The 27,377-nt window shown below is 48.5% G+C and overlaps 1 protein-coding gene across 1 annotated transcript in view; it reads right to left on the bottom strand.

Annotated features, from left to right (window-relative positions):
- The window catches only part of PAK4 (p21 (RAC1) activated kinase 4), an 83,018-nt gene extending 60,649 nt beyond the window's left edge, over positions 1-22,369 (bottom strand). Inside the window, exon 1 of the mRNA XM_033158593.1 lies at positions 22,336-22,369. The gene's annotated coding sequence lies outside the window, so the exon portion shown is untranslated. The remainder of the gene's footprint in view (positions 1-22,335) is intronic.
- Positions 22,370-27,377: the final 5,008 nt, after the last annotated feature.

Below are 27,377 nucleotides of genomic sequence, written 5' to 3'. Positions count from 1 at the left end.
AAGCTAGAAGGCTCTAAAAGATTGAGACAAATGAGATGAAGAGGGCTATTGGTAGCTATTGGCCGTGATGACTATGCCCTGCCTCCACAGCTGAAGAGATAGATAGATAGATTTATTTATTGTCATTGTCCGTATATACACAGTATACACAACAACGAAAATCAAACACCCAAAGACCGGATTTACCATACATATCTCCAACACTCTCATCCTTATTAAAACATAATCTATTAAAACATAACATAATCCAGAGTATAACATAACCTATTAAAAGCATAGCATAACCTAAAAGCCTGTCTCATTCCTTACTACTCACTGCTTACTATTACTTACTACTGACCCTGAGATCATTATTAAGTGCAATCAAAGCTCTTCGATAGAAACTATTCAGAAGCCGTGTGGTTCGAGTTTTCATTATCCTGTATCTTCTGCCCGAAGGCAACAGTTCAAAAAGGTTGTGAGCAGGATGGGTGGGATCTCTCAGGATTTTGTGTGACTTCTTCAAACAGCGAGACGTGAAGATCTCGTCCAGGGTTGGCAGTTGGAGCCCAATAACATTCTGGGCAATTTTAATTATTCTCTGTAAAGCTTTTTTATCCGTTACAGAGCTGCTCCCATACCACGATAGTATACTATAGGTTAAGACACTCTCAATAGTACTGTGATAATAGGACAGGAGTAGGTGCTGAGATAGATTCAATCCCCTGAGCATTCTCAGGAAATACAACCTCCCCTGCACCTTCCTCACAGCCATATTAATATTTACAGTCCATGAGAGGTCCTCGGAGATGTAGATGCCCAGGTATTTAAAACTGCCAACCCTCTCCACTGCTTTAAAACTGCCAACCCTCTGCCAACTGCTTCCAAATAGCAGTTGCTGGAAAACACAGGAAGGGAGAGGGGGCTCTTTTGCTCGGGTTCTGCTTTTGGGCTGGCCATGAGCATTTTGTCAGCCATTGTGAGAACAGGATGTCGGACTAGATGGGTCACTGGTCTGATCCAGCAGGCTCTTCTGGTGTTTGTAAGATCAGAGCTCTAGAAGAAATTATTGCTTCCCACAGGCCAGAACATGTCTAATATATCCTCAAATAGAGTTCGAACCGAAATAGTGATTTGCACCAGGCTCCCGTGAGCTTCAAAGTTCAGCAGGCGCTGCCCATTCAAGCCCATGGGCCTCAGAAGCGTTCCCAGTGGGCCTCCTCTCTTACCAGCGGAAACTCTTTCCCCTGTAACCAGATAAGAGTGTGCAAAGTGACCTATGAAATCCCTCACATCTGCTGCCAGGAGAGTGACTCTCTATTAGTCATATCTGAGAACTATCAGCCACTGCCAGAGTCTGGCTGCCAGCTTCACTCAAGAGCAGGGGTAGGCAACCTAAGGCCCGTGGGCCAGATGCGGCCCAATCACCTTCTCAATCTGGCCCACGGACGGTCCAGGAACCAGCATGTTTTTACATGGGTAGAATGTGCCCTTTTACTATACAGTGGTGCCCCGCTAGACGAATGCCTCGCTAGACGAAAAACTCGCTAAACGAACGGCATTCGCTAAGGAAGGCTGCCCCGCAAGACGAAAATGTCAATGGGGCTGCCTTGCAAGACGGAAAAAAAAATTTCGTCCGAAAACCTCCACGCTGCATTGCCGCTTCGCTAGACGAAAAATTCGCTCTACGAAGACACTCGTAGAACGAATTATTTTCGTCTAGCGGGGCACCACTGTATTTAAAAAGCATCTCTGGGTTATTTGTGGGGCATAGGGATTCGTTCATTTCCCCCCAAAAAACATAGTCCTGCCCACCACCTGGTCTGAGGGACGGTGGAACAGCCCACGGCTGAAAAAGGTTGCTGACCCCTGCTCAAAAAGCAATGAAATATTCTGCCCCAGAGCTTTTGCCATCAAGACACCAGAGAGTCCTCGGAAAAGCCAAGCTCAGAATGGGTCTGTGCCAAACTGGACTTCTGGACATTGCTAGTCCAGCTGAATGCACTCACTCCGTGTCAAAGCATCAGACACCTTCTGATTTCATCCCTCTCTCTAGGGATTAGCATGCCCAGAAGGCAAATGGGTAGATGCAGGCATTAAACAAGGAGGGAGGGCAACTAGAGGTCTATCATCTCTCAGCGCACACACTAGCCTCTGCGTGGACTGCAGCTCTGAGAGATGCAGAAGGCCCTGGCCAATTGCAGTCAGCGCCTGAGCGGCCTTCAAAGGAAAGAGGGGCATAGGAGGGAGGGAGGGGGACCAGCAGGCATGCCAGGAATGCAGAGAGATCCGACACAGGCATCTCCAGCTATCCCACCTCAAGAGCAGGCCAGCCGCTGCACTCTGGGGGCCAGCTCTTCAGCAGTCATGTGGCCTTCAGGACCAGCCTATGGCATTTTCTTCTTTAGGGGGCTTGAGTGGGACAGAATTCCACCCCCCATCATTTAAAACAAAGAATGCGATCCAGCTGTTTTGAGGCAGCATGGAAATGAAAACCCAACACTGTGCCCTCAGTCAAGTCCCTCTCCCTCACTCGGCCACCCAAAATTTACCGTCGGAGGTGACCATCTCACATTGCCTTTGTGGCAGGGATGCCTCTGGTGGAGACACCAGGCTCAAAGCCTTCCCTGGGGCCACAGGAACTGGGAAATGCCGCGCCAACCCTCCCCACACAAACAGCAGTGGTGCCGTCAGGTTAGACAGGCCAGACAGGAAGTTGCATTGGACACAGTCAGACCGCTGGTCCAGTTTAAGTCTGCATTGTCTACACACCGCCTGGCATCAGCAGTCCAGGGTTTCAGACAGGAGCCTGACCCAGCCCTGCTGGAAAATGTTGAGGATGGAAGCCGGGACCTTCTGCCAGTGAGCAATGTCTTCCTTTGAAGACAAGGAAAATATGCAATGAAAACTCACACCCCCCCCCCTTTACAGGGGTTTACTGTTTTGCTTTGAATGGCCAAAGAGGTGGTCAGAAGGCGCCTTGTGGGGGGTAAAGACAGTCTGAGTGGTGTCTGAATAGCAGACCTCCCTGTAGGAGGCCCATATATGCCACCCTGTGCACTCCCAAGAGGAGAGGGAAGATGTGGACCTTTAAGGAATCACAATCCTCAGCAGGTTCTCCCACCTCCTCCAGAAACCCCAGTTGCACTGGGCCTTTAAAAAAGGGGGGGATGTCCTTTCCCCCATTTTGCACAACCCCCTCAGGTGCAGAACTATAAATGTCACAGGGCTTGTGGCGGCAGCAGTGCTTCCGCAAGCGATTACTATTTGGTGGTAATTAAGCTGCTAGTTGATTGAGCAAGACCCTTAATTAGCTCTTTACATCGTTACCAAAATTACAGCATATTTTCCCTGCTGAAACACACACGTGGGATGGGAGGGAAGGACAGTTTGGTGCAACTCACAGCAATTGCTACTAATCTTCATTAGCAGGAAGCATACCCATTACTTAAAAAATATCTAAGTGAGTCTAAGGGGAAGGCTCTGCTGCTAAACAACTCCTCCCTTGCCTTATCTGTTGCTCATCTCAACCATGATGGCGCTGGGACAACCTCTCCACTAGAGAATGGCACCTCCCCACTACAGAAAATCTAGGAAGTGTCAGCTCTCCCCTATTTCCCTCTGTAAAGCAGGTGCCAATATATAATTAAAAGATGCAGCCTAATACTTGAGCATCTTTTCTCGCCCCCATCCCACAAAGCTCTGCAAGTCTCAGCCAACTCCTGCAGAATGAATTAGAGGCAGATCTGTAGGGAAATGGATGAATCTAATTGATTTACCAACCTTCTCTCTCTCTCTCTCTCTCTCTCTCTCTCTGTGTGTGTGTGTGTGTGTGTGTGTTTTGTGCTAGTTTAACTAAGATTCGTTTTATTAATCACAACCTTTCCTTTCTGTGATACATCATTCCATCTTGCTTGCTTCAGAGCCAGGAACTACAATACCAGCTATTTATAATGAGAATAATTTAAAACTAATTCTTACCCATTAAAGTAATTCCTGCCAATTGCCTTGTCATTTTCACTCTAAATACTCCCAAGTTCCCTCCTGCAAGGCTGGCTATGTCAGAAAGAGCCTGCCAGAGTTTGCTCATTCAAACATGTCCCCAGCATTCAAAACCCTCATTACTTTTCAAAGCACAATGTAAACAAAGGAAGGGGCACACAGAAACGAGGCAACAACTGAACCATCTCAAGCACAGAAAAATTCCTAGGAATTCTGTGCACTCCAGCATTGGATTAGCATGAATCTGAGAGCGAATAAGTTTTTGGAATTTCCAGAGACTTCCTAGTTATCTGGATTAAGAGCAAGAAGTGCAAACGAGCAGCACTATTAGGACCGCTCACACCTTGCAAGTTTATTTATTGTGTATATATATCCCAACCTTCTCCTCTGATGAGCTCAAGGTGGGGTGCACAATTCTGCCCCACCTCATTTAATCCCCACCCTGTGAGGTAGATTAAGCTGAGAAGCAGTGATTGGCCCAAGGTCACACCCAATGAACATCATGGCCGAATGGGGGGGTGGATTTGAACAAGACACCACCTTGCCGACAAAGGTCCGTATAGTTAAAGCTATGGTTTTCCCAGCAGTAATGTACGGAAGTGAGAGCTGGACCATAAAGAAGGCTGATCGCCGAAGAATTGATGCTTTTGAATTATGGTGCAGGAGGAGACTCTTGAGATTCCCATGGACTGCAAAAAGATCAAACCTATCCATTCTCAAGGAAATCAGCCCTGAGTGCTCACTGGAAGGACAGATCCTGAAGCTGAGGCTCCAAGACTTTGGCCACCTCATGAGAAGAGAAGACTCCCTGGAAAAGACCCTGATGTTGGGAAAGATGGAGGGCACAAGGAGAAGGGGACGACAGAGGATGAGATGGTTGGACAGTGTTCTCGAAGCGACTGGCATGAGTTTGGCCAAACTGCGAGAGGCAGTGAAGGATAGGCGTGCCTGGCGTGCTCTGGTCCATGGGGTCACGAAGAGTCGGACACGACTGAACGACTGAACAACAAGTCCCAGATCCTAGTCCGACACTCTAACCACTACTCCACACTGGCCCTCTGGTTCACTTGCGTATGCAGCTCACTCATGTATGAGGCACTTGCCCTGGGCCTAGCCATGAAGCCACACACCTGGAAGAGGTACCTTGCTCCGGCGATTGGACCTCTGTTCTCCTCTTTCTCCACTTGACTCAAAAATTCCATTTAACAGGCTGACAGATTACACACCTCTCCCCGTCGGACTCCCATCAGCAAGATGAGACAATCGTTGCATTCCACCCCGTGCCTGTATGCAGATGGCACCACATAGGAGAAGAAAGTTTCCCAAACACTTGTCTCTGGTTCTTTGGAGCAAAGCCAAGGAGAAAAGGCCGAGGATGTAACAATGCTGGCAAGTTCACCATGGGCATGCAGACCTCTGTGGCAGGAGTGTGAAAGGGGGGGGGAGGCAACTGGTGTGGTAAAATAAACGAAGAACATGGTATCTGAAGAAGTGTGCATGCACACGAAAGCTCATACCAAGAACAAACACAGTTGGTCTCTAAGGTGCTACTGAAAAGAATTTTCTATTTTGTTTTGACTATGGCAGACCAACACAGCTACCCAAGAGGAACATGAAGATATTTGCAGCAGACTAATCACACGAGAGGGAGGTTTGAGCTTCCTTTTCCTCTGCAGTTCCTGGGCTTAGGTGTGTACAGTGGTGGCTCGCAAGACGAAATTAATTCGTTCTGCCAGTGCCGTCGTCTAGCGGAAATTTCGTCTTGCGAGGCACGGTCGGAAGCGCGGCGGTGTTCCGAAAAAAAGCGCAAAACGTTTTCATTTTGCGAGTCGCGGCCATAGGGAAATTCGTCTTGCGAGTCTCCCTTTCACTAGCAAATGCCTTTCGTCTAGCGAGTTTTTCGTCTAGCGAGGCATTCGTCTAGCGAGGTACCACTGTATCTCTCAGATGCAATTGGCTTGAAGGCAGGAGTCCCTCCCCTCTGCAGCATTTTATTTCCAAGAGCAGCTTGCACAAGAGATGGTGCTTGAACCATTGGGGAAGTGGAGGAGGGGAAATGCAGAGAAGTGCAGCTCCTTCTGGGCTTTTATCTAGAGCAGGAGCAATGAACTCACCTGCACGATCACTACAGTTACTGGGAAGCAAATAAAGGGATAACGAAACTTCACAGTTTAACTGCACAACAGACAGACAAATTAGCATAGAAGCAGCCTGAGAATGAAGACAACGATCACAAAGAGGTCGGATCCCTTCCTTTTATCTGATGCAGCTCCAGCATTTCAAACAGTAATAATTATTCGGGAGGTGGTCTGCAATTCCAGTTAAAAGCTAGAGGCTGAAATTCAGCTGGCTGAATATCTTTTGCTGAAGCTCAAGGTGTTTTACAAGTTGACCCGATTCAGCCAGAAGTCAACACCTCTGACATCAGTGGCGCTCCCTCCCAGGGAACCACGCTCAGGAATGCAGCTGTGCTGATTCTAATAAACTGGGCCCTCTGCTCAGCGCTCCTGCTCTGTGGGTGTAAGCAAGATAATGGATCAACACAGCTGTCCGCCTCTTTGGAATCTTCTTAAGGGAACAGAGGCTGCAATGCGCTTCACCAATTACCGGAACACCACAGCTATTTCAAGGAGCTAACTCAAAGGGTTAAAACAACAACAACAAGGTGAGGAATATGAGAAGGGTGGGATTATGGAAGTCTAAGGCCCTGAGAGCTGGGGGTTCCTGCCCCCCTAATATTCCTCTCTGTAGCAGGCCTAGTTCTGAAATCTCCCACTAAAGCGACATAAAGGGAGCAGGTGACTGCAAAACGCAGAGGTTTTCTTCTTTGGAGGAAATCAAAGCAGCACAAAGATTCCCCCCCCCCCCCAAATGTGGGTCCACAAATGCTGCTGCGGAGCTGTGTTTGGGACTTACGCAGCAGCTTGCCTCACTGGGCCCATACAAGAGAATTAGCTATCTGGGATTAGCCAAATCAGCAAAGCGCTCAGAAATTGCCTCTCTCTTTCTTTCCTGAATGAGTGTGTTCCCATTAAGCCTGGAGAGAAAAGGAGGGAGGTTGCGGGGGGTGAGAGGGATGGAGGAAAAAGAACACAGTTAAAGCGGCACACTTCAATCTCAACAATTATGGAAACCGTGGAGAAAAGCAAGGCCCGAATCCTGAGCAAAGCCTTGAGCTGGCTGGGAGAACCGCCGGGAGATATCGGCTGCGCAAGGGCCCAGCGGTTGTTTTTTAAAAGCAGACTGCCTGACTCCACTCTGCAAATTCCTCCGTGCCGGGAAAAAAAACCTGCTTTTATTAAGAGATGCAGGTGCAGTTGAACTTGAGGGCAAGAGGCAAGGTTGGGTAGCCGGGAAATTTCTTGCACAACAGCAACAAAAAGTTATTCACGGTGGAAATGGGCAAGCCATTAACATTCCAGTGCTGCCCACACCATTGCGGAGCGGGTGGAGGAGAGAGAGAGAGCGGGTGGAGGAGAGATCTGGGGGATCCATTCACAAAAACTGCTTCATCCCCAATTGGCTTCAAGACCTACAGCATCTAGAAGACAAGGCTAGGAGTATGTAATCTATACAGTTGGTTTAGTTGACTTAATAATATTTTTTCTACTGCTTACCATTTGAAGAGAATTCTCAAATGCATCCCAGCAGATCACAGGGCTCAAACTTGGCTGCCATGCTTCTAGAGCCCAGCACTGACTCAATGCCATAATGGACGCACAGGACAGACCTTCGGGATGCCCTGGAAGAGGACCCCCAACAAACCAGGCTGGAGAAAATCAGAGACGCACTAACAGGCAAAATTGGAGGCAGCGGACAAGTTCACTGAGCAGGTGGGCAGAGCCCCCCCCCCTCCACCACCTTGAACTTCCCCGTTCTCCCAGTCCCTGAAAGCCCATGAAAGATAAATTACTCAAGAGCAGGGGTCCCTAAACTAAGGCCCGGGGGCTGGATGCAGCCCAATTGCCTTCTAAATGCGGCCCACAGACGGTCTGTGAAATGTCCTGTGTTGTCCCCACCACCACCACCAACCTTCAGGCTATGATGTGCTCTCCAAACACCACTCTGGCTCGTTCATGGGTAGGCAAACTAAGGTCTGGGGGCCGGATGCGGCCCCATCGCCTTCTAAATCCGGCCCGCGGGTGGTCCAGGAATCAGCATGTTTTTACCCGAGTAGAATGTGTCCTTTTATTTAAAATGCATCTCTGGGTTATTTGTGGGGCCTGCCTGGTGTTTTTACATGAGTAGAATGTGTGCTTTTATTTAAAATGCATCTCTGGTTTATTTGTGGGGCCTGCCTGGTTTTTTTACATGAGTAGAATGTGTGCTTTTATTTAAAATGCATCTCTGGTTTATTTGTGGGGCCAGCCTGGTGTTTTTACATGAGTAGAATGTGTGCTTTTATTTAAAATGAATCTCTGAGTTATTTGTGGGGTGTAGGAATTCGTTCGTTTGTTTTTTTTCAAAATATAGTCCGGCCCTCTACAAGGTCTGAGGGACAATGGACCAGCCCCCCTGCTGAAAAACTTTGCTGACCCCTGCTCAAGAGTGCCAAAGGATAACTTGGCTCCAACCTGTAACACAGATCCATTAAGGAGTTGTGTGGAGGTGGGGCTTGGTCTGGCGATCAGAGCTTGCACGAGCATGTCCAGCCTCGGTCTGCCTCTGACCGTAAACCTCAATTTTACAAGCCATGTATGGACACTATCAGATTTTCAGAGGGAAGTTTTACTGGCTGCTTATTTGCTCCCGGGTGTAATTTAATATGCAGGTTTTGAGCTTTGAAGTCCTAAATGGCCGGGGTCCTGAGTACCTTAGGAAGCACCTGCTCCCATACATCCCGTCTCGTTCTCTCAGATTGACAAGAGAGACTTTTGGGGTGGCTGGAAGAGGCGGGGGGTCAACGTATACAGTCGTGGTGCCACCCCATCCTCAGAGCCTTCTTCCCCAGGAGATCTTTCCTTGCTGTCCGTTCAACAGCTGGCAAAAACGTTTCTTCTTCTTTTTCAAGAATTCCTTCTGGCTGACTATGCCCTGTTCTTAACTGCTGCTGCTTCATATATCTGTCTTTGGCTTTTAGGATTATGTTGGTGTTTTGTGAATTTTTTTATTACTGCTATATTTATTGCCATGTTGTATGCCACTCCAGGTGCCGTTCTGGCAGAAAATGCGGCTTTAAAATGTGGGAAGTACAGGCATACCAACAGACAGTCTAATGGATTCTCAGAGTACTTCCATTTTTAATCAATTCAGAGTTTGCTGCCTTAAAATTGCAGCCACGCTACGTTTTTCTCTTGCAGCATTAAGACAACAGGCTCCCCATCTGTCTTGTGTCTACTCTCCCTGCCCAATTATCACATTTCCACATGTCAGGCTATTTGCATCCGCAAGTCACCAAAGTAATGCCTTTCAAGTTCAACATCACTCTCTCTCTCTCTCTCTCTCTATATATATATACATACATGAGCTAAAATTATTCCTAGACACCAGGTGGCTTTTTTTTTTTTTTATAAGAATTTATTGGCATTTTTCTATAACAAACATATACCCACACCCACACCTACAATTAACAAATGCAAAACAGATAGAACAAATACAAACAATGTCAAGCTTTCTTATTGCATCTTTCTACAAAAAAAAAAATTTCTAATTCCATATCTTGACTTTTGACTTCCCCTGCCTTTTCACCTTCGAGTTGTATCCTTGATCTATTTTATAACCATTTCTCCTACAAAAAAAAACATTAACTTCAATTGTATAATTACATTCAATTATATCTTCAACATTTACTAAAAATGCATCATCATAATATACCTCACCATTTAATCTTCTAAATCCATAAACTGAATCCACTTAAATTCACTTTACTTATACTCCACCTCATAGATCTTCACGAATCATTCACATCTAATCTATCTCTTCTATCCTTAAGGTTGCTGCTATTAACATAAAAACTTGAAATATCCCCTTTCATGTTCAAATAAAAATATAACAAGGTGTTGTTGCAGTATTCACCCTCCGATTTCAATTTACCATATCAGGCGGCTTAAAGTTTTACTTAATGCTTCACCCCACACCCCTCTGTCCATTATTCTTCTCCTGATGGCATCAGCACTGAACTTCCATATCTCTTCCCTCTCCAAGCGTCCACAGATCCAGGCACAGTCCAAACCTCTCCTTGCCGCGAGTCAGAGGTGTCCCTCTCATCATCTCTTCAGCTTCTTCGGTTCTTTGTAACATTCCTTTTCTTCTTGTAAATACCTTAATTCTCTGTCCCTGGCCCCGAGCTCACACCTCGGGGACTGGATATAACGAAATCTTACGTCCTACGGCCCTTAGGCTGCCACCCCCAAAAGGCGAATTTCTTCTCCGAGTAGCTCATTCATTTCACTCCATCTTTGCATCCATCCTCTCAGCTCTTTGGCAAGGCTTTCTTCCAAAGTATCAAAGTGTTGTAAGCCTCCTCTGTGGGCAATTGGGTTCCATTTCAGACCCCCACACAAGACTTTGACTTTTCTATAAAGCAGTTCCACCTTCAAGGCAGTGAGTCTCTGTTCGTCCGTTAGTCCAGAGTTCAGTGCCAGTTCAAGGACGAAAACCCAGCATACTGGCAGAGGAGGAGGAAGCGGGTGTCATATTTCTACTCCCCTCTTTGTTCATCGCCATTTTCCTGAACTGGAGCGCAAATACCGCAACTTTAAAAGGAGATACTTTCCTCTAGTTAACTTCCCAAAAGAAAGTTTGCCAGTCTCCTGTGTCAATTTTAAATACATTGTAACCAGTTCTGTAGCAGCAATCACTCAAATTGGTTAGATTCTTGAGCTCGAAGGGAGGGAAGGCAGGCTGCCATTCTCCTTCCCCCCGGATCGTTCCAAAAGCACGATTTCTAATCAAATTCTTTACTCACGACCACCGGGTTCTTTTAGCTCCATTCTTCACAGGTAGAACTTGGACGCTCACCGCGGGCTCTGTCGCCGCATTTGCATCCCGGTTGGGGCATGTCCCCGAAGCCCGGCTCCGTTGCCCTTCACCCCCACTCCCCCTTTACAGGGGGGGCAAGGGAAGGGTTCAGAGCCTCCGCGGGCGCCGCCGGGGAGCCCAGGGTGCGGGACGCTCATTCCCGCACCCCAACCGGAGCCGCGCGCTGCGGTAGCGCGGCTCCTAACCCCCGGGATGGACAAGGCGCTTCGGACCCGAAGCAGCCTTCGACCACCCGGCGATGGCGTCGCCGCCGGAAGTCACCAGGTGGCTTTTTAAGGCGACAGCATTAAACTTAGGCACCTTGCAGCACAAGCCTTAAAAAAATACAGGTGAAACTCGAAAAATTAGAATATTGTGGAAAGGTTCATTTCTTTCAGTAATTCAACTTAAAAGGTGAAACTAATATATGAGATAGACTCATGACATGCAGGGGCGTCGCTAGGGGGGGGCGCTGGGGCGGTACGCCCCCGGGCGACAGGGCCACAAGCGCGGGTGGGGGGCGACAAGCGGCGCCCCTCCCGCCACTCCCCATGGCAACTCCGGTCACCCCGGGAGCAGCAGCGCTGCAACGGATGGGGTGCTCCTCGGCCGTGCGCTGTTGCTCCGGTGGGCGACCGGAGCGAGCGGCGGCGCATGGGGGTGACAAGCGTCAGCCCCTCCCGCCATTCCCAACGCCGCTGCCGCTCCCTCCGTCACCCCAGGAGCAACAGCGCACGGGCCGAGGGAGCACCCCGTCCGTGCAGCGCTGCTGCTCCCGGGGATGACCGGCAGCGTGGGGAGTGGCAGGAGGGGCCGGCGCTTGTCAGCCCCACGCGCTGCCGCTGGCTCCGTCCCCCCGGAGCAGCAGCGCACGGTGTGTGCGGTGCTGCTGCTCCTGGGACAACGGAGCGAACGGCGGCACGTGGGGGGACAAGAGGCAGCCCCTCCCACCATTCCCACGCGCTGCCGCTCCCTCCGTCACCCTGGGAGCGGCAGCGCACGGCCCGACGACGGAGTGCGCCTGCGCACGCAGGCGCACTCTGTCATCGGATCGCCGCTTCCACAGCCTCCTTTTGAGCCGGAGAGCTTAAAAAGCGAGCTCTTCGGCTTAAAAGAGGGCTGCAGAGCGGCGCCGGCACCCCCGGAAACGCCCTGGGGGGCGGAGCGTCATGACGTCACAATGTGATGTCACGACGCCCCGCCCCCGGGGCGTTTCCTTTGCCGCCCCGGGTACCGCGGAGCCTTACTCCGCCACTGATGACATGCAAAGCGATATTCAAGCCCTTTATTTGTTATAATTGTGTTGATTATGGCGTACAGCTGATGAGAACCCCAAATTAACAATTTCACTTGGGGTTTTCATCAGCTGTGCGCCATAATCATCACAAGTATAACAAGCAAAGGCTTGACATATCTCGCTTCCATGTCATGAGTCCTATCTCATATGTCAGTGTTTTCAACCTTTTTGGGCAAAGGCACACTTGTTTCATGAAAAAAAATCACAAGGCACCCACCATTAGAAAATATTAAAAAATTTAACTCTGTGCCTATATTGACTATATATAAGTAATTCTCTTGAATTTTTCCATTTTTCCCACGCACACCAGGCAACATCTCGCGGCACACTAGTGTGCCGCGGAACAGTGGTTGAAAAAACACTGTCATATTTAAACTCCAGTAGCTAATGAAAACAACTGCTTACATAATGGACTTTTCCACGATATTCTAATTTTTCGAGTTTCACCTGTAATAATTAAAGCTTCCAGGTACCAGATTTTGAGATGCCTGGCTCTGTCCACACCACCACATTATCAATATGCATCCATGGAATTGTGGATAGCACAAAGGGCACAGGCAAGAGGCTTCCACCATGTCCAGCCTATGAACACAGCAAACTATACACTGAACAGATGGGAGACTCCCCCCCCCCCGAGCATAGATTGTTCAAAGAGACAGTCTTCCATATGTTCTTCAGCACTCAAAATTAGAGCATAAGGATCTGCAAAAATAACGAGGCTTCCAACTCACGATGTAAAAATATCTCTTCCTCCTCCTCCTCCCCCCGTCTCTTCCTTTCCCTTAGAACCATGAAAATTTTCATTTGAAAGAAGACAAAAAATCAAGTAGCAAGGTTTCAACAGAAGACTTTTTAAAAAGCAGGCCTTTTTTTTTACATACAGGCTGCACTTGTTTACATCTACATTGGCTCCCAGTACGTTTCGAGCACAATTCAAAGTGTTGGTGCTGACCTTGAAAGCCGTAACGGCCTCAAAAGGCCCAGTAGACCTGAAGGAGCGTCTCCACCCCCATCGCTCACAGACACTGAGGTCCAGCTCCGAGGGTCTCTGCTGGTTCCCTCACTGCGAGAAGCCAGTTACAGGGAACCAGGCAGAGGGCCTTCTCGGTAGTGGCGTCCTGCCCTGTGGAACGCCCTCCCATCAGATGTCAAAGAGATAAACAACTATCTGACGTTTAGAAGACATCTGAAGGATCATAGGGCGGTTTACAGTACAAAACCACAAAAATACATAGCAACAAACCAAACAATATCCCCCTTGATATCGCAGGTGCCAGGTAGAAGTGATGCCCCGGGGTCAAATTTAGGATCGTAAGCATCTCAGGGCAGGGACCTTTCTTCTTGGGCTCCCTACAACAACAAGCTATACGTATAATACTGAAAATATTAAGTACAATTTCACACACAGAATTCATTAGAGGAAACATGTGCTTCTGGCTTAGATGGCTTTTAAAAAATTAAGATAATTCATGGAGCAGAGGTCTCATCAACACCTAGTCGAGCATCATGTTACCCACAGTGGCCGACCGGATCCCTATGATAAGTAGGGCCTGAGAGCATAGAATAGAATAGAATAGAATAGAATAGAATCATAGAGTTGGAAGAGACCCCAAGGGCCATCCAGTCCAACCCCCTGCCAAGCAGGAAACACCATCAAAGCATTCCTGACAGATGGCTGTCAAGCCTCCGCTTCAAGACCCCAAAGAAGAGACTCCACCACACTCCTTGGCAGCAAACTCCACTGTCCAACAGCTCTTACTGTCAGGAAGTTCTTCCTATGTTTAGGTGGAATCTTCTTTCTTGTAGTTTGAATCCATTGCCCAGGTCCGCTTCTCTGGAGCAGCAGAAAACAATCTTTCTCCCTCCTCTATATGACATCCTTTTATATATTTGAGCATAGCTATCATATCACCCCTTAACCTTCTCTTCTCCAGGATAAACATACCCAGCTCCCTAAGCCGTTCCTCATAAGGCATCGTTTCCAGGCCTTGGACCATTTTGGTTGCCCTCCTCTGGACACGTTCCAGCTTGTCAGTATCCTTCTTGAACTGTGGTGCCCAGAACTGGACACAGTCTTCCAGGTGAGGTCTGACCAGAGCGGAATACAGTGGTACTATTACTTCCCTTGATCTAGATGCTATACTCCCTATTGAGGCAGCCCAGAATTGCATTGGCTTTTTTAGCTGCTGCATCATGTCAAGTTGACTCATGTCAAGTTTATGGTCTACCAAGACTCCTAGATCCTTTTCACATGTACTGCTCTCAAGCCAGGTGTCACCCATCCTGTATTTGTGAGCAACCTCAGCTCTTCACACCTGGGATGCCCATCAAATGGAATTCAGAATCCTCCTACTCCTGGTGGTGGAGGTGGTACCCGCTGATAGCATTATCCTCCAGAAATTGGTCTAACCCCCTTTTAAAGCCATCCAACTTTCTGGCTGTCACCACACCTTGTGGCAGAAGATTCCATGTTATTAACATTCAGCTTCCTCATCAGATGGTCTGGTACTATGAGACAGATGAAAACTTCCTTTCCCCCCAGACCATGCATTATTTTATCATGTCCCCCTTTATCACTTTTCCTCCCCACAAACTAAAAGACCCCCAATATTGGCACCTTATTTGCTAGGGGAGGGGCTCCAGCCCCTGTTGACAACAGAGGAGAGCCTCCTCATGCAGAGGCAGTATACCACAGAATATACCACTTGCTTGTAAGTTTCTAGCCGGCCACTGCTAGGAGTTGGAAAGGTGGACTAGGCTCAACCATATTCTGATCAAGAATAGGCAAGGGGTTTTGTTCTGAAGTTACTCACTCGTAAGAACAAGCAGTGATGCTCAAGTAGAATTTTTTATTCAACTCTTCATGGCCCATGCAAGCAGCATCTTTTGAAGAGAGGACATGGGGAGATGGGAAATGCAGTAGTACAGCAGAGAGTCCAAATGACCAGAACTTTGGGGTAATACTAGATAGGACCACCTTGTACATAGCCAAGCCCCTCTCCTCCCACTGCCTACAAGCAGTCCGCTTCCTGAACTCGATGCTTCCGGAGTCTTATTTCCACAAGTCTTTTTATCCCCAGCCAGAGTTGTAAGAGGCAAAGAACAATATATTTATTCATCCAGCAGGTTTGTTCCGTTACCAGAAGTTGAGCATTTTCTTTAAAATGTTGCTGGGATTAGTTAATGTTTTCGCTGGCAAGAGAAAGCTGCTTCTTGGCCAGCTTTCAGGCCTTGTTTAGTGCTTCGTATCGAAAGCATTCTTTTGAGTTGCCAGAGTCAATCACGTCTCTTCCCCCTCCAACCTTGCAGCTGGGGGTTTCCAGCAAACGGCAATTTGTAGGTACCCAGTAAGAATCCTGTGGGCTGCCTAATGTGAATCACAGCTCACCCCTGGGGCTCTTTTGCCCCAGGGTTCATTAGACCCTGAGAATTCTACTTTTCATTTTGTTTAAAGCAGCAAGTTTCTAGCCCTTGCCGTTTGTAGAGAGGCAACTCCAACGGCAAACATTTCAAAGCCAAATAATTCTCCCTCCCCTCATGAAGAATTTGCAATTGTGCCACATGCCTTAGGGACTATTGCCAAGTTTACAAATGGTTTCATCTTCAGTTTCCCTGGGTTCTCCTTTGGTTGCTTCCTTGCTGAGATCCTCTCTTCCTTTGAAGTGCTTCCAACCTAGTGATTATACACAACAGTGTCAGCTTGCCAGAAGGGGCCAAGAGCTACGGATCTGCTTTTTTGCATCAGAGGGTTTGTCAATTTTGTGAAACCTTTTGGGAGCACTTTTGTATTTCTTCCACGATTGGTTATTACCATGGGGCACAACCCCCTGCAACAAACCTCTCTTTTGGTTGGTATGTCCAAGGGGTAAAAGAGGTTAAAATGAGACAATCAACTCCAGGCAAGACTAGACTCGCTTTTACTACAGACCTACACAAACACAATTATGAGTCATCAATCTCATATATATCATGGGACAGTCAGTATCAGCCCCAGTTCTACAGGTGGATAGAAATCAGAGTTTCGTAGAGAAACCCAGTGACCTTGTGAAAGAGCTAAAATACACAGTACTCAGCAAAGCTACATGAATGGGACATCCTGGGATGCCTTGCTGGTGCAGGCAGGGGTTGTCCCCCCCAATTAACTTGAGATAGCATCTGATCCATGACAGGGTAAACAAGCCTGCAGAAATGCTCCTGATAAGGAGCTACCTGAACACACAGGCCACCTCTTTATTCTGAGCAAGGGTTTAGTGGGAGCAGATTTCTTCCATCACTTGCTGAACTCACCAGGACCCAAGAGATCCCGTGATAGATGGTGGCAGGTAGTGCAGTAGCTAGCACTGAGCTTGGATCAGGAAAACCCCAAATCAGACTCCTGTTGAGCTGCCAGGCAAAGAGGGTGGCCCTGGGCAAGTGACACTCTCTTGGCTAATCTATGTCACACAAAATAAAATAAAAAATTCCTTCCAGTAGCACCTTAGAGACCAACTAAGTTTTTTCTTGGTATGAGCTTTTGTGTGCATGCACACTTCTTCAGATACCTAGAGTGGACATCAAGGGTTGACAGCTATGCATCTTCAGTGTGTATTTAGTTGGTCTCTAAGGTGCTACTGGAAGGAATTTTTCATTTTATTTTGTTTTGACTATGGCAGACCAACACGGCTACCTACCTGTAACTGGAACTATGTCACACAGTTACATTTCGGAAATCATTTTAACAATATGGCTGGTGAAGGCCCACCAAGTCAAACCTGGCCCATGATGGAGATAAGGATTTGGCCCTTGGGCCGGATCCTATTTCCCCAAGTCTGTTTCTCAAGTTACATTTCTGTAACCATGGGAGCTAGAATTAAAACAATATACTGCTGCATGGAGTGTTCCTGTTCAGGGCCCTAGCCAGCTATGCCCTGCTCCAGGATACTCCATTCCCTCGCCTCTAAGCAGTGAGCCAGCATCTCATGGCGTTGAATACGCTCAGATCTTACTGGCTGTTTTGCCTCCTCTCCCTGCCCTTCATGAATTTAAAAGCCTTCTGATACCTCCTTCTTTTGCATGGATGGTGCCATTTTGGATACACAAGGACCAGCACTCAGAGATCCGAGTTTACTATTGTTACATTATGTTACTCCTGCTAACCTAGCAGTTCAAAAGCACGCAGTGCAAGTAGATAATAGGTACCACTCCGGCGGGAAAAGTATACAGTGTTTTCGTGCGCTGCTCTGGTTTGCCAGAAGCGGCTTAGTCTGCTGGCCACATGACCCAGAAGCTGGCTGCGGACAAACGCTGGCTGCCTCAGCCTATAGAGTGAGATGAGCGCCGCAACCCCAGAGCTGTCCACAACTGGACCTAATGGTCATAGGGTACCTTTACCTTTACATTATGTACAGTAATGAATTCTCCAGGTGCCTGTGAACCACATACAAACACTTCAAGAAATGAATGTGGCTTGTGGGCTGCTGTAGGAAGTGCAAATCCTAAACACCAAAAGGGGGATCTCTCCACTTCAAAGAAAACGGGGGGGAAACAGCTTTTGCAGATGATACAGGAACACCCCCATCCCAAACCAAATTAGCCCTGCCACAAGCCAAAATACTAGATAAGGACCTCCTGGATTTGTTGCACTCCCAGCCTGGAAATTTTACAGCGGCTGTCCCGCAACTGTGGAACATCCCCAGGGCTGCACATTTGGCAAAGAGAAGCCTGCTTGCTGGTGTCTGTAACTACAACAACACAACACACTCGCTCTGAGTGTTGCAGCAGAGCTTTGATCGTCACACCAGATGTATTAATCGCCCTTCCTAAGTGAATTACAAGCCAGCGCTCTGTCCATTTGGACAAGATGTATCAATCAGTAGAAGCGACTCTGCCAAGAGAAAAGCCTCCGGAAGCACGTCCACCAATCAATATGCTTTTAGAGAAAGGCGATACTTTTCAAGCACATCCACCAAAGGGGACTGGTCGTCACCCTCCTGCATAAACAGAAATGTCTCTGGGTGGGCAGAGGCCAAGACTTGCTTCACTTTTAAATTTTCACTTGCATTTCACTTCCCAGCAATTAGAGGCATTTCCACTCTAGCTAATTGAAGGAGATTTAGAAATCGCCTGTTGGAGACATCTGCTCAATGGACGATAGGAAAAAGGGGTCAGTTCACGCAAGCTCCGTCCCAAGAGATTACAGCCACTCTGGTAGAAGTGACCCCCTGGATCCCACCCCACCCAATGAAACGAGCAAAGAAGTGTTATGGATAAGGTTCCATTTCATCTCGCAATAAGCTGCATTGCAATGCCACAGCCCAAACTGCTGCTTTTTCAAGTGGCAGTCCTTCCCAAGCGAAATGTCCTGTGTCGTGTGTGTCCCCCCACCAACCTTCAGGCTATGATGGGCTCTCCAAACACCACTCTGGCTAGTTCATGGGTAGGCAAACTGAGGCCCAGGGGCTGGATCTGGCCCAATCACCTTCTAAATCCTGCCCGCGGGTGGTCTGGGAATCAGCGTGTTTTTACATGAGTAGAATGTGTCCTTTTATTTAAAATGCATCTCTGGGTTATTTGTGGGGCATAGGAATTCATTGTTTTTTTTCCTTTCCAAAATATAGTCTGGCCCCCCACAAGGTATGAGGGACAGTGGACCGGCCCCCTGCTGAAAAAGTTGCTGACCCCTGAGCTAGTTGATACATTCACTCAATTTGGATACGCAGCTCATAATAACCACGGGCTGCTTTTTGGACAGTAGTTATTTGTCTCCGTTGACAAGGGTTTCTGTTGCAGGACAGCCTTTGAAACGACAGAAGGCCAATCCTGCCAAGTAGCAGAAGGGTGTTTTACCATTTTCAGCGGCGGAAAACTGTTGGCACATTATTTCAGGCTCAATAAATACAGACTGATCATTTCCGTGAGTACAAAACACATGCTGTTTATGGAATAAAGAATGAGGGAGAATCTGGAACGTGCCAAACTCTTATAAGCCACATGCCACTCTTCCTAGCTCCTGCCCCCTTGACCTTTCAGGCCCACAATACTTCATAAACAGCCACCTTACCTGCTCCCACTATTTCTTCAGATGCATAGCCTGTTCTGTCACAAAGGTCTAATGGCAAGAAGCTAGAGAAAGACAGTGCGGTCTAGTTGTCAAGAGTGCCAGTCCAATATCCCATTCAACCATGAAGCTCACTTGGTGATCTTGGAAGCCAGTCACTGCCTCTCAGCCTAACCTACCTCACAGGGTTGTTGTGGGGATTGAAGGGGGAGGGGGGAACTATGTACACCACTTAGAGCCCCTTGGAGAAAATTCACCCCAAGTCAACCCATAACAAGAATCATAGAATCATAGGGTTGGAAGAGACCACCAGGGCCATCCAGTCCAACCCCCTGCCAAGCAGGAAACACCATCAAAGCATTCCTGACAGATGGCTGTCAAGCCTCCGCTTCAAGACCTCCAAAGAAGGAGACTCCACCACACTCCTTGGCAGCAAATTCCACTGTTGAACAGCTCTCACTGTCAGGAAGTTCTTCCTAATGTTTAGGTGGAATCTTCTTTCTTGTAGTTTGAATCCATTGCCCCGTGTCCGCTTCTCTGGAGCAGCAGAAAACAACCTTTCTGCCTCCTCTATAGGGCATCCTTTGATATATTTGAACATGGCTATCATATCACCCCTTAACCTTCTCTTCTCCAGGCTAAACATACCCAGCTCCCTAAGCCGTTCCTCATAAGGCATCGTTTCCAGGCCTTGGACCATTTTGGTTGCCCTCTTCTGGACACGTTCCAGCTTGTCAGTATCCTTCTTGAACTGTGGTGCCCAGAACTGGACACAGTATTCCAGGTGAGGTCTGACCAGAGCAGAATACAGTGGTACTATTACTTCCCTTGATCTAGATGCTATACTCCTATTGATGCAGCCCAGAATTGCATTGGCTTTTTTAGCTGCTGCATCACACTGTTGACTCATGTCAAGTTTGTGGTCTACCAAGACTCCTAGATCCTTTTCACATGTACTGCTCTCAAGCCAGGTGTCACCCATCCTGTATTTGTGCCTTTCATTTTTTTTGTCCAAGTGTAGTACTTTGCATTTCTCCCTGTTAAAATTCATCTTGTTTGCTCTGGCCCAGTTCTCTAATCTGTTAAGAGAGTTTCATAACTGGGGTGGGGGGGGATACAGAAGACAGCCATTGTGACTTGTCCACCCTTAGGCCCACTTTGCCACCCCAAGCAGCCCCCGCTTCATCTCCCCTCTAGCAGCTATTGCAGCCATCCCTACAATATTCTGTGTTTGGGTTGGGTTGGGTTGGGGCATTGTTTTGTTTGTCATTGTAAACCACCCTGCCTGCGACCCCTCAGGTGAAGGATAGTATTGAAATTAAATAAATAAAAAGAGACCCCTTTCCCTATAGGGAGCAGCTCATGTGTTAAGGTCCTCAGCCGAGATTACCAGAGGTTGGGTTGGCAGTGCCATGGGGCCAAGGACTTTTTAGCTGCAGCACTGCGCCTGGACAATACCTCTCCACACTCCAGGTGTGTGTGTGTGTGTGTGTGTGTGTGTGTGGCCCCTTCGCTGCAGGCCTGTCATCAAACTCTTAAAACTGTATCTTTTTTTTCTTTTGGGATGGCGCTTGGGGCCTTGCCTCCTGACTCTCCCATGCGGTGGTGTTTCCCCCCCTCGCCCCCCCCCCAATACAAACTGATGACGAAATAATTTCGCTGCAGTTCCTTCTTTCCCATTGCATTTTATCGTTTTATAAACATGGGCTTAACATTCAGCTTCGGCTGGAAAAGGCAGCTAACATATGTCAAAAGGAGTCAGTAAAACCCTCCCCTTGTCCCCATCCCTCAGGAGCCCCCACCGCACCCCCTTTCTCCCCTAGGACAAACCCCCCCCCCAATTCCAACCCAGCGATCTTCACCCAACACACACATTCTGCTGCTTCTCACAAATCCCCCTCCCACAAATCCCAGCCCCAGCCCCTTTGCACCCCTCAAAACCCGTTGCCCTTCCACTCCCAAGATCCAGCGCTGGCTTAGTGGTTAGAGCGCCAGACCCAAGAGAGACCAGGGTTCAAATCCCCACCCAGCCATGACACTCACTAGGGGGGGGTGACCTTGGGGGGGGGGTCAGCTTACTCCCCCCCATCCTACCTCGGAGGGTAATTGTGAGGATAAAATAGGGGGTGGGGGAGCAGAGAGCTACATATCCCACCTTGAGCTCCCTGGAGCAGAGGGTGGGATGCGAATGGCTGCTACTATTATGAAGGCATTTCTTACCTGTATTTACCTACACCTGGTGCATGGGAGACCAGGGTTTAAATCCCCACCCAGCCATGATGCTCACGGGGGGGGGGGGTTGACCTTGGGGGGAGATCTGCTTACTCTCCTCCCATGCTACCTCGGAGGGTTATTGTGAGGATAAAATCAGGGTGGGGGAGCAGAGGGTGGGATGCGAATGGCCGCTACTACTGTGAAGGCATTTCTTACCTGTATTTACCTACACCCGGTGCATGGCTTAGCTAAGACCTGGGAGAGACCAGGGTTCAAATCCCCACCCAGCCATGAAGCTCACTGGGGGGGGGGGTGACCTTGCGGGGGGCATCAGCTTACTCTCCTCCCATGCTACCTCGGAGGGTTATTGTGAGGATAAAATAGGGGGTGGGGGAGCAGAGAGCCACATACCCCACCTTGAGCTCCCTGGAGCAGAGGGTGGGATGCGAATGGCTGCTACTATTATGACTGCATTTCTTACCTGTCGGGTGCATGGCGCAGCTAAGAGGGGGGGGAGAGAGAGAGAGAGAGACCAGGGTTCAAATCCTGCCCCTTCCCCACTTCAGCCCTGAAGCGACCTTGGCGCCCACTCACTCAATGACTGGCCTACCTCGCAGGGCTGTGAGGAGGATAAAACGGGGAGAAGGATTTGAACCCCGTCCGGGTTGGGGTGGGGGGGGAAGAGGGGATATGAACAGCAGCATATCGATAAATGAACCCCGCCCCCTCGGCTAGCTCCGCCCCCTCGGGCTGCCCGCCAACAACAACCCCGCAAGGTGGGCCACCCCCCCAAAAAAAAACACTCCCCCCCCCGCTTCCAATTCCGCGCCCCTTCCCCGCTGCCTGCCTTCTCGCTCGCTCGCTCTCTGGTCCGCGCTCCGGCCTCCCTTCGTTCCTTCCTCCTCCTCCTCCTGGCCGCCTTCTGGCTCCCTCTCAGGGACCCCCTCGCCGCGCCGCCATCTTGGGAGCCGGCCCAGCCGAAACCAGGCAACATCCGGGGACAAGCCTGCTCTCCCGCCGTCGCCACGGCAACAGCGGCCACGCCCCCACCCTCCTCCTCACCGCGCAACAGGGGGAGGCCGGACGCCGCTTCCGATTGGCGGAGCTCCTCGGGGGGGCGGTCGCCCAGCAGCCTCGGTGAGCAAGGGGAAGGGGGAGGAGCCCGCGCGGCTATTGGCTGCCTCAAGGAATGATTGACGGGGGAGGGGAGGAGGGAAATCACCCTAACTGTACATACATTAAAAATTAAAAAAAATTCCTTCCAGCAGCACCTTAGAGACCAACGAAGTTTGTTCTTGGTATGAGCTTTCGTGAAAATATTGAGCTTTCGTGAAAGCTCATACCAAGAACAAACTCATACCAAGAACAAACTTCGTTGGTCTCTAAAGTGCTACTGGAAGGAATTTTTTATTTTTTATTTTGTTTTGACTATGGCAGACCAACACGGCTACCTACCTGTAACTGTACATGCATTCATATTATTATCATTGTTGTTGTTGTGTTGTTAGTATTATTGTTATTATTGTTGTTATTATTCACATCGATAATGCTGATTTAAAAACCGGTATTGTAAAATAATTGTGAATATATTAATATGATCGTTGCAATTAATCCAATCATTAAATCTATGTAACGATTAGTATAAAATAATTACACTTGTGAATACATTGATGTGATTAACCTAATTGCGCATATTGACAGTATTAACATTGATAGCCGTAAGTATAAAATAATTATAACTATATTAGTGCAACTAAATATATTAGTGTAATTATCCTAAATATGCATATTGATAGTTTTAATTTTGATTATCGTAAGTATAAAATAATTATAACTGTAAATACATTAACATGATCTAATTATTAACTAGTTACAGGTGGGTAGCCGTGTTGGTCTGCCATAGTCGAAACAAAATAGAAAATTCTTTCCAGTAGCACCTTAGAGACGAACTGAGTTTGTTCTTGGTATGAGCTTTCGTGTGCATGCACACTTCTTCAGATTATTAACTACTAATAGTAATGGCATTGATTTTATCAGAACCATCGTATAAAACTTATCATCAATGAAAATACATTAAGATGATTAATCTGATTTTTTGAGATTAATGGTATCAATTTTAATAATCATCACGATCTTTTTTTCTTCTTCTAAATTTATAGTTTAGGCAACCTTTCTTCTGGGGTCCAGGCGTGTTTTTCCGCTCCCCGTATTTATCATCACAACAACCCTGCAGGGCAGGATCAGGGGAGAGGTCACCTGCAGCAAACGTCCTGGCTGCATGGGGATTCGAACCCGTGCCTCTCCAGGGTTCTAGGCCAGGGCCTAGCCCAAACCTTTGTGCAAATAAGTCCTACGGTGCAATTAAACGAACGCAGAGCTGTTTTTCGGGTGGAAGGATGAAATGAGCCTGGCATGTTAATTTGTAAGGAAAAGTGGGGATTTAAAGTCCTGTTCAGTCCTTGTAAGTTTGGGACTCCGTTGCAGAGCAAGGGCGCCCCCTCGTGGGCAGTGCAGCAAAAGCCACATAGAGGAATGTAGGAAGCTGCTCAATCTAGCTCAGTATTGTCCACACTGACTGGCAGCTTCTCTCCAAGCTTTCAGGGTTGGGGGCATTCCCTAGGCAGATTGAGGCCAGGATACCTAAAACATTGCCTTACCCAGTACGTACCCAACAAACCCCTACTTCACGCTGGAGAGGGTGTCCTGCAGATCCCATCTGCTCAGGTGCCTTCCACATGATGTCTGGTTCGGGGCCTTTCGTGTGGTGGCACCTTTGGAACTCCCTCCCACTGCATATCAGACACACGCCTTCTCTGTTGTCTTTTTGGAACCTGCGAAAGACATTCCTCTTCCAGCCTTCTACAATCATTACCTCAGCTGGTGTCCTGTTTTGAAACTGAATTGGTCATTATGTTTGTGCGGTTGGTTTTATAAGCTGGCTTTATATTCATAATTGGCTTTTTAATTGTTTTTATCCGCACCGTTGTTTTTATATATGTAACTGCTTTATAAAGGTTAGGTAAAGGTAAAGGGACCCCTGACCGTTAGGTCCAGTCGCAGACGACTCCTGGGTTGCAGTGCTCATCTCACGTTACTGGCCGAGGGAGCCGACGTACAGCTTCCGGGTCATGTGGCCAGCATGACTAAGCCGCTTCTGGCGAACCAGAGCAGCGCACGGAAACACCGTTTGCCTTCCTGCCGGAGCGGTACCTATTTATCTACTTGCACTGGTGTGCTTTCGAACTGCTAGGTTGGCAGGAGCAGGGACTGAGCAACGGGAGCTCACCCCGTTATTGCGGGGATTCGAACCACCAACCTTCTGATACCTATTTATCTACTTGCACTTTGACTTGCTTTCGAACTGCTAGGTTGGCAGGAGCAGGGACCGAGCAACGGGAGCTCACCCCATCACGGGGATTCGAACCACCAACCTTCTGATCGGCAAGCCCTAGGCTCTGTGGTTTAGACCACAGCGCCAGGTGGCAAATCGCTTCGGAATGCCCCATAGCAAGCAGTTCATAAATGAATTAAATGATCGTTCCTAGTCTCGATCCCGGGACCTTCTGCATCCATGGAACATAGATGTTCCACCACTTACCTGTGGCCCTCGGGGCATTGTTCTGCCTAATCAATACCCCATACCCTCTTGGGTGCTGAGATGGGCAGAGGGGGCCCTCTCGGTGATTCTTCCACCCCCCCCAGAAGCTTGGGGAGGGTGTGGCCCATGGGGAGAGGGCTTTCTCCGTGTTGGCCCCTAAGCTGTGGCCCTCGCTCCCCACAAAGTGCCCACTGGGCCCTTCATGATGCTGAAACCTCTTTGCCCTAGTTTTTGAAACTTGAGGTGTATGTTTTCGGCACCCGCCTTACTTCCGCAAGGTGTCTTAAACTGCTTTTAATCTTGGTATTTTAATGTTGCAACCTGCCCAGGGACCTTAAGAGTGGAGGGAGGGCAATTGCCAATAGTAATAGGAGCAACGAAAGCCAGAGGCCTGGCGGTGCAGCCAGCAGCATTTAAAATCCGATCCACCTCCCTCCCTATTCCTCGGCCTGAATCCCAGCAGCTGGTATCTAATTATTAAGAAAAAACTACAGATTCAAGGCTGCTAATGCCACTTGGAGGAAGTGTCAAACAGATGCTGTCACCTACCCAGCTAAAAATACTCCAGCCCCACAAGGGACCCGACCATTGCTCCACCACCCCCCCGTCCTCTTCGCCTCCCTTTCCCATGCCCCACTTTCTGCAGTAAGTCCAGGGGGAGGCCATTGGAAGGACAGGGCAGGAAGCCTCTCCCCTATCCCCCCCGCCCCACACACATAATCTTTGCTTTTTACCAACACTGCAAATGTAGAATGCCTTCAAGACTGTGTGTGTGTGTCTTAGGGCTGATCCACACTCCCACTTGTCCTACTGCTTTCCGCCCCCCAAGCAAAAAATCCGCTCTTTTTTCCACTGCTACAATTTTGTGAAGGCGGTGAAGGTTCTGGAGGCGGTTGGAGGATGGATGGCAGCTAAAGGATTGAGGTTGAATCCTGACAAGGCAGAAGTACTCTTTTTGGGGGGCAGGGGGCGGGCGGGTGTGGGGGACTCCCTGGTCCTGAATGGGGCAACTGTGCCCCTGAAGGGCCAGGTGCGCAGCCTGGGAGTCATTTTGGACTCACAGCTGCCCATGGAGACGCAGGTCCATTCTGTGTCCAGGGCAGCTGTCCACCACTTCCATCTGGTATGCAGGATGAGACCCTCCCTGCCCACGGACTGTCTTGCCATAGTGGTGCATGCTCTGGTTATCTCCCGCTTGGACTACTGCAATGCACTCTACGTGGGGCTACCTTTGAAGGTGACCTGGAAACTACAACTAATCCAGAATGTGGCAGCTAGACTGGTGACTGGGAGCAGCTGCCGAGACCACATAACACCGGTCCTGAAAGACCTACATTGGCTCCCAGTACGTTTCTGAGCACAATTCAAAGTGTTGGTGCTGACCTTGAAAGCCCTAAACAGCCTTAGTCCTGTATACCTGAAGGAGCGTCTCCACCCCCATCGTTCTGCCTAGACACTGAGATCCAGCGCCGAGGGCCTTCTGTCGGTTCCCTCACTGCGAGAAGCAAAGCTACAGGGAACCAGGCAGAGGGCCTTCTCAGTGGTGGCACCCATCCTGTGGAACACCCTCCCTTCAGATGTCAAAGAGAAACAACTACCTGACGTTTAGAAGACATCTGAAGGCAGCCCTGTTTAGGGGAGTTTTTAATGACTGATGTTTTAATGTATTTTTAATCTTCTGTTGGAAACCACCCAGAGTGGCTGGGGAAACCCATCCAGATGGGCAGGGTACAAATAATAAATTATGATGATGAGGAGGAGGAGGAGGAGGATGAAGTCAAAATTGTGCTAAAATGCACTAATACAGGCTATTAGTGATCACCCATTCCCACCAGCCTTCTGAGCAATACCCCTCCCCACTCCCTCACTATATTTAAGGATCTGGTGACTTCTGTTTCAGTGTATCTGAAGAAGTGTGCATGCACACGAAAGCTCATACCAAGAACAAACTCAGTTGGTCTCTAAGGTGCTACTGGAAAGAATTTTCGATTTTGTTAATACAGGCTAGTTTGTGCCTTCTGTGAACATCCTGTGCGCCATCTTTTTAGAGGCGGCCGACCCGTCTTCTTACATTTCAGTATATCTTGACTTGAGCAGGTACTTATAGAATCATAGAATCTTAAGAGTTGGAAGGGACCCCAAGGGTCATCTATTGTATTTTGATATTTGTTGGAGGCCGCCCAGAGTGGCTGGGGAGACCCGGCCAGATGGGCGGGGTATAAATAATAAATTATTATTATTATTATTATTATTATACAAGCAACTGTTTCAGAGTGCTGAATTAAAAAAAA

Source organism: Lacerta agilis, chromosome 8, assembly GCF_009819535.1.
Source record: "Lacerta agilis isolate rLacAgi1 chromosome 8, rLacAgi1.pri, whole genome shotgun sequence".
NCBI lineage: Eukaryota > Metazoa > Chordata > Lepidosauria > Squamata > Lacertidae > Lacerta > Lacerta agilis.
Note: the sequence above shows the minus strand (reverse complement) of the source record. Positions and strands in the feature narration are given on the sequence as shown.